Source organism: Chiloscyllium punctatum, chromosome 3 (assembly GCF_047496795.1).
Source record: "Chiloscyllium punctatum isolate Juve2018m chromosome 3, sChiPun1.3, whole genome shotgun sequence".
NCBI classification, from domain to species: Eukaryota; Metazoa; Chordata; class Chondrichthyes; order Orectolobiformes; family Hemiscylliidae; genus Chiloscyllium; species Chiloscyllium punctatum.
Genome location: NC_092741.1, coordinates 58666591 through 58680150, shown reverse-complemented (window position 1 = coordinate 58680150; position 13560 = coordinate 58666591). Strand labels below are relative to the sequence as shown.

The window sequence follows — 13560 nt, the reverse complement described above, 5'->3', positions numbered from 1 at the left end:
ATCATTCTATTATGCCATATTTAGAATTACAACAAAAGAGTGTTTGGAAAAACACAGAGTGTCGTTGGAGTTTGAAATATTAGAAGTTCTGTCCTTGGACAAAGGCAATCTGATTGATAACTTTAATTTTCACTACCAAACTCATTGTGAGGTTAATAGGCAAATATAACTTCTTCAAGAAAGTGGATTTATACAACATGTATGTTGCAATAGAAATTTGACAGACTGAACCAATTGTCTTAAAGTTCAATTCCTTTGGGTTCATGGGATACAGCACTATAACAGATGTTTAAACTCAGACTACAAATTAAATACTGAATATCCTAGGCAAAGGTGAGAAAAGGTCACTAGACCCATGGAAACTCATCATTCTAGCATGTTAATTCTCCAATCAATCATATCATTGTATTTCAAAGGAATACCTATGTTTAGTTTTTATCACCTCTAATGATTATATCACTTGCTAATTAATTATGCACTACATAAATAATCTCCTTATAATCAGCAAAACGATCTTTTCACATATTGAATTCATGATTTGAAATCTGATCTTATCCCACCATGACTTGGAGGTGCCGGTGTTGGATTGGGGTGGACAAAGTTAAAAATCACACAATACCAGATTATCGTCCAACAGGTTTATTTGGAAGCACTAGCCTTCAGAGCGCTGCTCTTTCATCAGGTGGCTGTGGCTATAACCTGGTGTTGTGTGATTTTTAACTTTGACCTTATGTCAACATGGTTAGTTCTCACTTTCAACATTGATCTGCGTTGGAATACTGAAGATATCAAAAACTGACTATTTTCAATGATCAAACCTTCAGTAGAAGAATGATTTGCTGCACATATCCACTGAACAACAAAATGCCACATGTAAGCAAGTACAGAAAAAAGGAAAATAATACAGATGAATGTATGGCTGTAAAAATGATACAGGAGTTGGGGGATATGGCACGAGTACAAGCTGGATGGGTTACATGTGATTAGAGCTGAGGCTGAGTTCTTTGCAGGGTGTTTTGCTATTGCGATTGGGGAAAGCTTAAATGAATTCAACCTGGGTACAGGAACTAGGACAGAAGGTGAAAAAGTAATACCAGGGTGCACAAAATGATAGAAGCAGATAACACTAAAATAGAGAATACTAAGTTAATAGGTGGAGTTGGAGGAAAGGAGAATGTGATGAAGTTTAAATCAGAGTCACGTTGCCCTATAAGACCATCAGATACAGGAGCTGAGTTAGGCCATGAGGCCCTTTCAGTCTGCCCTGCCATTTGATCATGGCTGATAAGTTTCTCAAGCCCCTTCTCCTGCCTCTCCACATAACCTTTGACCCCCTTACTAATTAAGAACCTATCTATCTCTGTCTTAACTACATTCAATGACTTGGTGCCTGTGGCAATGAGTCCCCTCTGGCTGAAGAAATTCCTCTTCCTCTCAGTTCTAAACAGTCGCTGCTTCAATCTGAGGCTCTGTCCTCAGGTCTTAGTCTCTCCTACTTGTTACGACTATCTTCTCCCCCTCCACTCTATCCAGGTCTCTCAGTATCCTGTAAGTTTCAAAGGTACCCCCACTCATCCTTCTAAGCTCCACCAAGTACAGACCCAGAGTCTTCAACTGCTCCACATATGCCAAGCTCTTCATTCCTAGGATCTTTCTTGCAAATCTCTTCTACACCTTCTTCATGGAACATCCTTCCTTAGATACAGGGCCCAAAACTACTCTCAATATTCCAAATCTGGTCTGACCAGCGCCTTAGACAGCCTCAGCAGTACATCCCTGCTTTTGTATTCTAGCCCTCTCAAAAATAATGCTGACATTGCATTTGCCTTCCTATCTGTCAACTGAACCTGCATGTAAACCTCAGGATAATCCTGAAATAGGATCCCAAGTCACTTTGCACTTCAGATTTCCAAAGTCTTTCCACATTTAGAAAATTCTCTGCATTTCTATTTTTCCAACCAAAATGTATAACCTCACACAACTTGATTGAGTTTTTTTGAGAAAAGTAACAAAGACGATTGATGAGGGCAGAGCGGTGGACATGATCCATATGGACTTCAGTAAGGGAGGTCGACAAGGTTCCCTATGTGAGACTGGTTAGCAAGGTTGGGTCTCATGGAATACAGGGAGAACTCGCCATTTGGATACAGAACTGGCTCAAAGGTAGAAGACAGCGGGTGGTGGTGGAGGGTTGTTTTTCAGACAGAAGGCCAGTGGCCAGTGGAGTGCCACAAGGATCGGTGCTGGGTCTACTACTTCTTGTCATTTATATAAATGATTTTGATGTGAACATAGGAGGTATGGTTAATAAGTTTGCAGATGACACCAAAATTGGAGGTGTAGTGGACAGCGAAGAGGGTTACCTCAGATTACAACAGGATCTTGATCAGATAGGGCAATGGGCTGAGGAGTGACAGATGGAGTTTAATTTACATAAATGCGAGGTGCTGCATTTTGGGAAAGCAAACCTTAGCAGGACTTATAGACCTAATGGTAAGGTCCTGGGGAGTATTGCTGAACAAAGAGATCTTGGAGTGCAGGTTCATAGCTCCTTTAAAGTAGAGTTGCAGGTAGGTAGGATAGTGAAGAAGGCATTGGTATGTTTTCCTTTATTGGTCAGAGTATTGATTTTAGGGGTTGGGAGGTCATGTTGCAGCTGTACAGGACATTGGTTAGGCTACTATTGGAATATTGCATGCAATTCTGGTCTCCTTCCTATTGGATAAATGTTGTGAAACTTAAAAGAGTTCAGAAAAGATTTACAAGGATTTTGCCAGGGTTGGAGGATTTGAGCTACAGGGAGAGTTGAATAGGCTAGAGCTATTTTCCCTGAAGTGTTGAAGGCTGAGGGGTGACCTCATAGAGGTTTATAAAATCATGAGGGGCATAGATATAATAAATAGACAAAGTCCAGAACTAGAGGGCATAGGTTTAGGATGAGAGGGGAAGATATAAAAGGGACCTAAGGGGCAACCTTTTCCACACAGAGTGGTGCATGTATGGAATGGGCTGCCAAAGGAAATGATGGAGGCTGGTACAATTATAACATTTAAAAGGCATCTGAATGGGTACATGAATAGGAAGGGTTTAGAGGGATATGGGCCAAGTGCTGGCAGGTGGGACTAGATTAGGTTGGGACATCTAGTCAGCACGGACAACGCTGTACATCCCTATCACTTACCCATCTTGTATTCCATTTGCTATTTCCCTTTGTCCACTCTCCTAGCCTGTCCAAGTCCTCAGGCAGCCTCCCATCTCATCCACATTTCCTGCCCCTCCATCTATCTTTGTGTTATTTGCAAACTTAGTTACAGTGCCCTTCAATTTCTTCATCCAGATTGTTAATAACAATATGAATAGTTATAGTCACAACACTGACCCCTGCTACACTCCATTAGTCACTGGCTGCCATCCTGCCAAAGACCCCTTTATCCCTCCTCTCCGCCTTGTCATTCAGCCAATCCTCTATCCATGCCAGTAGCCTGCCCTTAACAGAATGGGCTCCTCATTACCCCTTCCCCCACTTTATCCCAGCTCCCAGCTCAGCACCATCCTCATGACCTGTCTCACCTGTCAATCTTCCTTCCCAACTATCCGCTCCACCCTCCTCTCTGACCAATCACCTTCATCCCCACCCCCATTCACCTATTGTACTCTGAGCTACCTTCTCCCCAGCCCCACTCCCTCCCATTTATCTCTCCACCCCGGAGGCTCCTTGCCTCATTGCTGATGAAGGACTTTTGCCCAAAATGTTGATTTTCGTGCTCCTCGGATGCTGCCTGAACTGCTGTGCTTTTCCAGCACTACTCTAATCTTGACTTTTATGGAGCAGCATCTTTGAGGCAACGTGTTAAAGGCCTTTTGGAAATCCAAATAGATCATGTACACTGGCTCTCCTGTATGCAATTTCAGAGAGTATTGTTAACAATTCAGGGAAATTATAGGCACTTATTGTTTTGTACGATGGCAATGTTGTAGCGATAACAGATCTGGCTTAAGGAAGGTCTCCATTTATGAGGCAGGTGCTGCTCAGGCCATGATGACAGAGGAGGAATCTTAATCATTAGAAAGGTTTGAAACTGACAAGATAGAGATATTGGAAATGCTGCAAATACTTTGAGGATATTGGAGGAAGTGAGGATGGAAATTGCAGCAGCACTGGCAATTATCTTTCAATTGTCCCTGGGTGGTATCTGAAGACCAGAGAATTTAATAAGGGTTGTAAATATGATCCATTTTACCTTCAGTGGTGAGGAAATTATGAGAAACAATTATTCAGAATTAAGTTAATAGTCACATGGGAAAAATGTGGATTGATTCAGAAGGGTCACTTCAGAATTGGAGATTTTTTTAAAAAATGAGGTAACAAAAAGAGATGATGAGGGGAAAGTTGTTCCAAAATACAACAGACGTATAAGGAGAGTTGTGGGTCATGGACTAAAAAGAGCAATGTGTATTCAAAATTGATTGACAGATAGGGAACAGAGAGTAAAAATTAATGAATATTTTTCAGTGGAGTTTCCCAGAGATCAGTATTACAATATTGGGAGTCTTACTGTTCCTGATATATATCAATGACCTAGACCTTCATGTGCGGGGGACAACTTCAAAGTTTGTTGGTGACACAAAACTTGGGAGATGGCAAACTTTGAGGAGCATAGTGTAGAACTTGGAAAGGACATTGACACATTGGTGCAATGGGTGGATTGGTGGCAGAGATGTGTTTTGGTACATTAAAGGTGACTATTCTGAAGGGTGTGCAGGAGCAAAAAGATCTGGATGTATTTGTGCATAGGTTATTAAAGGTGGCAGGACAGATAGGGAGCGTGCTCATAAACTGGGTCATATTTACAACTTTATTAAATTCTCTGGTCTTCTGACACCACCAAGGGACATGAAAAATAATTGCCAGTGCTGCTGCAATTTCCACCCTCGCTTCCTCCAATATCTTCAAAGTATTTACAGTGTTTCCAATATCTCTTCCTTGTCAGTTTAAAATGTTTGTAATGATTAAGATTCATCCTGTGTCACCATGGCTTCATAAATAGGGGCATAGCATGTCAGAGCAGAGAAGTAATGATTAACTTTTACAAAACATTGATTAAACTTCTGCTAGTGGAATGTGTGCAGCTCTGGCAGCCAGACTATAGGGATGATGTGAACGGACTGGGGGAGTCCAGAAGAGGTTTAAGACAATGATTCCAGGGATGAGACACTTAGTTGTGTGTGAAGATTGAAAATGTTGGAATTGTTTTCCTTGGAGAGGAGAAGGATAAGGAATGAGATAGAAGTTTTCAAAGTGAGGGGGGATCTGGACAGATGAACAGGGAGAGACTGTTCTATTTATTAATGGATCAAGAGCCAGAGAACATATTTGAAGATGCCATGCAAAAGAAACAAGTGCATGGTGAAGAAAAATATTTACTGATGCAGTCAGTGGTTTGGGTCTGGAATCCACTCCCTGAAAGTGTGGTGGAGGGAGTTTCAATTGAGGCATTCAACAAGTCATTAGATGATTATTTAAACAGGAACAGTATTGCAGGTTATCGGCAAAGGCATGAAACTGGCACAAAGTTAAAATGCTCAGAAAGCTAATGCAGACTCAATTGACCAAATTATCCTCTTCTGCATTATAACAATTCTGTGATTGGGTTAAAACAAATCTCTACTCTGAGTGATATTTAACAGGTTTTAGTAATAAAGATAGAACATTATTCGCCGTTTTAGTACTTCTTTAAGAAGAAAAGTAAAATAGTATTAGGGTCTGGAAGTTGGGACTTAAGAATGTCACCTTACAGTCTTAGAAATTGCCTATTTTATCCAGTGATATTCAAGAAGATATATCCAACACAATACAACATTCAAAAGAGATGAAGTTGAAGTTTTTCATCCTGCATTTCAGTCCTGCTGAGTGCAAGGAGAAAAGCTTTAACTTCATCTCTCTTTATTAACTAGGTTGAAGGGCTCATGCCCGAAATATCAATTCTCCTGCTCCTTGGATGCTGCCTGACCTGCTGCGCTTTTCCAGCAACACATTTTCAGCTCTGATCTCCAGCATCTGCAGTTCTCACCTTCCCCATAAGCTAGTCAGACACTGCTATACAGATGTGAAGCATCAGCTGTGTATCAGAACCTCCTCCAGGATCTTTATTGCTCACAGAATATATGCAAGACCCATTCTAAGCAGACTGGCGCTCAAACGTAGTGTGTGCTGCGAGGCATAGTGAAATCTGTCATTGTTCTCCTCTTAGATCCTGTAGGGATGGCCTGACAAAAGACACATAAAAGCCCGTTCCTAACTACGCTTGAGAAAGTGGTGGTAATCCAACTTCTTGAAATGCTGCAGTTCTTGGATGTGCAGGTGTGTGGAGGTTGTGAGCGTTGTTATCCCAGGATTTGGAGCTAGTGACAGTGAAGGAATGGGTGACTTATTTCCAAGTCAGGATTGTGTTGTTTGGATAGGACCTTTGGATAGTTGATGGTGTTGTTCCTGTGCCTCTGCCATTATCCTTCTTGAGGATAAAGTTTATCTATACCCTTCTCTAACGTCATTAAATGGGAAAACATAAAACTTCAATTTAAAAGGAACAAGCCAGTTTCTTCACATATGAAGAACTTCTGTCCATTTCAGAAGTAAATGTATAATTTTCTATGAGACTTTTCTCTCTGTTGCCTTTCTCAAATGAGAATCCTAGAAAGTGGAACAAAAATTCTTAAAACACTGGGCTGATACTGCATTTATTTGCTGCACTGTGGCATTGAACCATCTAGATCTCACTTTTTATTTTCATCAGATTTCAGATAGCTTCATATTTGCACTACATTAGATAAAGGAAGTGAGGATGGGGAGGGAGTGAGCAGTTTACGGGAGGGGGTGGGTGGTTTATGGCAGGGAGGAAATCTGAAGATAACTGACAAAAATCAAATGGAAAATGAGATTTAGCCAGATACATTTACAACTATCTTTTCCAGCAACACATTTTCAGCTCTGATACTTTTCCAGCAACACATTTTCAACTTCTATCTTAAACCTAACTTGAGTGCGTAAATCAGATTACCAATCCAGTGAATTATTACAATGCATTGTTAAGAAATGCCATCCCTTGAATATGTTGTCAAATGCTTTGTCCTCACTCTGCTAATGGCCAGATGTAGTTTTACAGCTTTTCTACTTCAGTGCACACTTCATAGTTTACCATTAAGTTCCACATAATATGCAATCAACTATTGTGTTAGAAGTGGTGTCAAAGAACAATAAATGCCTGGTCGTAGGTAGCATTTAGGATCATCAGCCCAAAACTCAATGGGTCACATCCGTTTTCTTCTCAGTCAGAGTTGCATCACTTTTACAAAAAGGCAAAATTAATACTAATGCTGACAAAGAGGATTCTATATTTCACAGTCAGAGAATAACTGATTAGATTTCCGATGAAGATGCAATGAACAAGAATTGATTTTAACTATAATTACCTAATGTTTTCCTTGTTTCATCAATAAGGGTTACAATGCTAATATTTAGACAAATTAATAACTGAAGATGTGTGATTTCACCTGCAGTCAAATTTAAGGGGTGGCACAGTGGCTCAGCAGTTAGCACTGCTGCCTCACAGCGCCAGGGTCCCAGGTTCACTTCCAGCCTTGGGTGACTGTTTGCGTGGAGTTTGCACATTCTCCCCTTGTCTGCGTGGGTTTCTTTCGGGTGCTCCAGTTTCCTCCCACATTCTAAAGATGTGCGGGTCAGGTGAGTTGGCCATGCTAAATTGTCCATAGAGTTAGGTGCATTAGTCAGAGGGAAATGGGACTGGGTGGGTTACTCTTCGGAGGATCAGTGTGGACTTGTTGGGCCGAGGGGCCTGTTTCCACACTGTAGGGAATCGAATTGAATCAGGTTGGAGGAAATGGAAATGGAAAATATTTAACTAAAATCCAAGCAAAATATTCAACACTATTGTAAAATACATTGGAATCCTAGCGTTAGAGGTCAGAATTTAAAAGATGGGTTCCTGTGGTTGGAACTAGTTCATTTGGGTGTTCTCATACACATTGTAACATTGTGGAAGGCATCAAACTTGTGCATGCAGTTGCAAAGTATTATGAATTAAACAAAAATACTTGTCAGCTTGCAGCAGAGGTTGATGCTCCTGTGGTTGCTGGTCAATTTAATCCTACTGGCACAAGGCCAATGCACCAGCACAATGCTGTAAGACATTGGATGCAACATTAGAAGGCAAAAGACTCAACTTCCACCTGATACTCCCATTATAAACACAATAGAGGTGGATTAGTAGCATTGGCTAATACCTAAAGCATTAACAAGCAATACCTCAAGTTGACTTTTCATGACTTCGTTTCATAACATCGCAATATTGTAATTACATTTTTAGGTCTATACGATCTTGCTTCGGAGGAAGTAGACTCACTTTAGTTAAAGGACTGCAATGTGAAGTCTCATTTCATGGATTTCAATGTGCAGTCTAGGCTAACACTGTACCAAAGAGGTGTTGCACTGTCAAATGCACATGTTAAACTGAGGCATCCTCTGCCTTTTCTGGGGTGGATATAAAAGATTCCATGGTCCCAGTTGAAGAGGACAGGTAATATTTCATCTGCCCTGGTCAAGATTTATTTATCAACCAACAGTATCAAATCAATCAGTTGTTCACACTACTTACCTTGGAACCATATTCCTGTAACCTTCACCATAGGTAGTTTCTTAATTTAGAGAATGCTTCTCTCCGGATGATTGATAACGTTTATACCTCGTGTCAGCCTAGCACATTTTCATTCAGAAAATTCCCTGAAGCAAGAAGAAACGTAAAGTTAATACTATTTGATGGAATTACCTCATCAAAGCACTTATCAGCACAATCATACAGACTAAGCTGCAGCAGCCGAACTCATTCTTATTCAAGCAGAGGATGATTTTGGTTTTCAACTGTTTCCTTTTTACAAGAAGTTCCTTTTTAATCAGGGATTTGTCATCCACTGAAAATCTGTAGTGGTCCTGAAAAGCATTTTTCACTTAATGGAGCTTACCTTTGATGAATATATGGCACTGAAACTTTCTTTCTGCTTACTTACAACATACAGATTATAGTTTAAAGTTAATTTTATGTCATTCTTGATGATTTCGACTGCAGGTTTCAATTCCTCACCAATTAGAAAGAAAAGCAAAACATTTCTACTACTTTGACAGAAATGTGAAACATAATATAACTTAATCTTTCCTGGATACTTTAACAAATTCACTGATCTTTTCAGACAGACACTGAAGATTTAAAAAGCTATCAATCTACATTAATGTTTCACAATTCAATGCAAGGAATTGCTGCTTAAAGCTGTTTAGAACCAATCATGTGTTTTGCTTGGTAAGATGGGGGAGGGTGGAGGTGAGAGAAGTTCTGAAGCCTGTGAAAAACACTTAAAATATTATAAGTTCCTCAAAAGTATACTTCAGATTGTTAATTCCATGTTCAACTAAAAGTGGTGCTCTATTTGACAGCACATTGTTTCTGGTCATGCCCCATTCAATTTATTCATTCTCAGTACCTACAGGGAAGCATGACAGCTCTTGTGGCACAGTGGTAGTGTTCCTTCTTCTGGGTCAGGAGGCCTGGGTTCAAGTCCTAGTTGCTTTGGAGATATGTTATAACATCCCATTACAGGATATTATAACAGAGTCATAGATATCCTGTGTGGATTAAAAAACACCTGTATGGAAGCAAGTCCATTTTACAACAGCAGCTTATATTTGTATGGTGCTTTTAATGGTGCATTCTTATGATGTCAAGCCACATACGGAAACACGTGGTCCAGGATGCAAGTCTTAAGTAGGGTCTTAGAGACAGTAAGTGGGGTAGAAAGACTGGTATTCCAGTGTTTGGGTCAAGGCAATGTGTTACAACACGGAGGTGAACCCTTCTGTTAATTAAACCAAACACCCAGAAAAGCTCACCTCGCCCTGTAATCTGTTAAAGTATGAGTGACAAAGAACTCCCAACTTTCACTATTCAAAGAAAAAATATCAATTTATACTTTAACTCTAAAAATGAATATTAAACAACTATTTACAACTCTAAGCCTCCTTTCTCTTAAATGTTTGTTATCTGTCTCCACCTCTACAACAATATACTGTTCCAATAAAAGCCCACAGTAAAATTACAACAACTTAATTTCAAAATCACACAGTGTCTGTCGTCAGTGTCTGTCTCCCGCTGGCTGAAGATTTTCCTGGGTTATCTTCCGTCTTTTGCTGCAAAGATGTTTCATATGAAAAAGGTACCTTTGATATGGAGTGTTGTGCTGGCAGTTACTCTGTCAATGACAGTTGGTCTCACTTTCTAACTGTCAAAATGTCTGCTTCTTTATACCCCCAGCATTGGATTGTCTCATTGGTTCAATATTGGCAAAACAATAAATTCAAAATCGATTGGTTTTTAGTATCCTGGGGCATAATCTAAACTGATCGGTTCAATTCAAATGATTGCCAAAACTCAGATATTTGTTTCACAGCCAAATGTTGCATATTTTCAATTTTCCAGTACACTCTGACACCGCTAATCAGTCAAATGATAGGTGCCTGTAAGTTCTCAGGTGCAAAACAGCTATCCCTCTCACTTAAATATACAGTATACTCCTTCAACTTCATAACAAAAGGCACAGTAACCAATGATGCAATGATTAAATTTAGGGAATCATAAGAGGCCAGAATGAGACCAGCAGAGATACTGGAGAGGTTTGTGAAGCTACAGATGGGGGTGGGGGGCTTGAGGGAGTTGAAAACAAGAGTGAAAATCCTAAAATCAAGATATTACTAAACCAAGATCCATAACAGGGAATTGAGACCTGATGTGAATTACAAAGAAGCAGTTGATCACAAGTTTAAAGAGAATAGAATGTGGGAAACTAGCAGGATTGTATTTTCAAGATGAAGTCATTTGAATTATGTCTTTAGCCACTCCTCCTAATAGTTCCTTTCCTGGATTGATGTCAAAATTCATCTGATTATGCTCCTGTAAAGTCCTCTGAAACTTTAACAAGTTGTAACCAAACTTTCTGACTAATGTGTTGTTCAGATTTTCCTTTACTGTTGAAAGAACTGACTGCTGGCTGAGGTGTAGTTCCACAAACAAGGATTAACCTTCAGTACTTCATCAAATGGTTGCCTGTATGTTAATTTGGACAATGAAAGATGATAACGTTTCAACAATGGCGTATGGTAGAGTTACATATTCAAACCAATCCCTGTGTAAAAACATATTTCTGACATTACTTTTCATCTTTTAGTGATAACCCTCCAGTTAATGCCTTGCTAAACAAAGAATCCAAAGCCCCAGAACATTCCTTTCCAGTGAAACAGTGATTTGCTTCCTTAAATTTAATATATTGCATTCACTGATCATGATGCACTTTCCTCTACCTAAGGGAATACAAATTGGGTGTCTGCTGTCGTGTAAAGAAATGGTTCTGAAAGAGTTAATGTTGATACTGTATTAGCTCTATTATCCGATCTGATAATGTCACAATGTCTTTGAACAAAGTACAGTTAGTCTTACATAAAGTCCCAATACAAACAGACATGATACACGCAGCCCATTTTCACAAAATTACAAAGCTATTATGTCGCAAAAGAAGACCATTTGGCCAAACATGCCTGCACCAGCTCTTCAATTGAACATCATCATTTAGCGTGAATCTCCTGCTTTCTTTTCTATATTCTTGCATACTGTTCTTATTCAAATAATGATCTAATGCCCTTACAGGCTGATGCCTAATTAATTAATGTTAATTGTCCCTGTTGCTAGTATACAATAAACTATAAACTATAGATGGTTATAGATGCAAATTTTCCCTAATGGTCTATTATCCACGACAGATAATTAGACAGACCTTTAGATAGAAAGAAGGAGCTCTTCCAAGACAAGTCAGCACTGGTACAAAATAATATTTCAATTCAAATGTATAAGTTTTTGAAATTTTGATGTTCTAGGGGCTGCCTATACTAATTTTGTTTGATTTGTTCATTTAAAATAGTAGAAAGGAGGGTTAGTGGCAGTGAACTACCCCAACCACTAGCTGCCAGTGATTGCTAACCAGAGGCTGGTATAACTGTGTGAACATGATCATTCAATCTGTAAGCTATCAGCCACTTGTTATTTTAATTTTTCCCTCTGATCTTAAACTATTTCACTATTACATGGAACTTAAAAGAATCAAGAGAAACAGCAAATTTATCTTTTGGGTACTTTACAACCTTCCAGACTCAACATGAATCCAACAATTTCTGACCACAGCTATTAAGCCAAATTTTCTTGCCAACAGTTGCAAGAATGATTTTGTTGTTCTCACTTACAGCTCCTCAATTTGCCATGTGCTATCATGATATTTTTAAAAAGTTGTTTATAATTTAATCTCTCCTGTCATATACTCTATTTTTGACCTTTCCTTTTGTTCCATACTTGCTTCTCCCTTACCCTGTCCCCTGATTCTGGATCTGCTTAAAATCTGATACTTTTCTATCTTAGGCCTGTTTTAATGAATGTCATCAGCTAGAAATAACAGCCTCAATATTCCAATAACCAGATGGACATTTCAGCAGGATAAATTTGAGTTAGGATCATGTGGAAATCCCATACAGTTGACTACAAAGGGAACAGCCAGGAAATTATAACTTCCTTGTGGTAATTACTCAACATTTACCTGACACGTGACTTCAAATCCACAGCCATGTGGTTGACTCTTAACTGTCCTCTGAAATGATCCAGCACTCCCTCAGTTCATTTGCCAGTTAGAGATGGCAAGCAAATGCTGATTTTGCCAGTGACTCCCATGTATAAGTTCCCAAAAGAATACCAAAAATATCCAGAAGAATCCAAAAATATCCAAGAATAAATTGTAAAAATCCTAAACCTTCAGCAACCTACCATCCTAACTCCCCTTCCCTGTGCAACCTTACCCGTAAAGTAGTAATACCTATTTGCCTTTTCTCAGAGCTGTCGCTGTGGCTGCACAACATTTATACAACAAAATACAGCACATCTCTTGCTTAAAAAAAAGAGACCTGCTTTGCTGCTGTCTGCGAGCTTCTCTGGGTTGGTCAACATAGAATCATAGATAGTATACAGTACAGAAAGAGGCCATTTGGCCCATTGGATCTACACTGACCCTCTGAAAACCATCCCACGCAGACCCAGAAATCCATCTTATCCCTGTTACCCAGCATTTACCATGGTTAATCCACCTTGCCCACACATCTTTGGACTGTGGGAAGAAACTGGAACACCCAAGGGGCAGTTGGAATTCAACCTTGAAAAGTGTGAAGTGATTCATTTTGGAAGGTCAAATTTGAATGCAGATGTAAGGGTTAAAGGCAGGATTCTTGGCAGTGTGGAGGAACAGAGGGGATCTTGAGGTCTACATCCATAGATCCCTCGAAGTTGCCACTGAACCTGATAGGGTTGGTAAGATGGCATCTGGTGTGTGGACTTAGATTAGCAGGAAGATCGAGTTTAAGAACCACAAAGCTGTGCTGCAGCTCTGTAAAGACCTGTTAGACCACAC

The 13560-nt window shown here is 39.7% G+C and overlaps 1 protein-coding gene across 4 annotated transcripts in view; it reads right to left on the bottom strand.

Annotated features, from left to right (window-relative positions):
• ankrd6b (ankyrin repeat domain 6b) overlaps window positions 1–13560 on the bottom strand; it is a 218230-nt gene that overhangs the window by 92607 nt on the left and 112063 nt on the right. For all 4 annotated transcript variants that reach the window (XM_072553748.1, XM_072553751.1, XM_072553750.1 and 1 more), the window contains exon 2: window positions 8673–8797. The gene's annotated coding sequence lies outside the window, so the exon portion shown is untranslated. The remainder of the gene's footprint in view (window positions 1–8672; window positions 8798–13560) is intronic.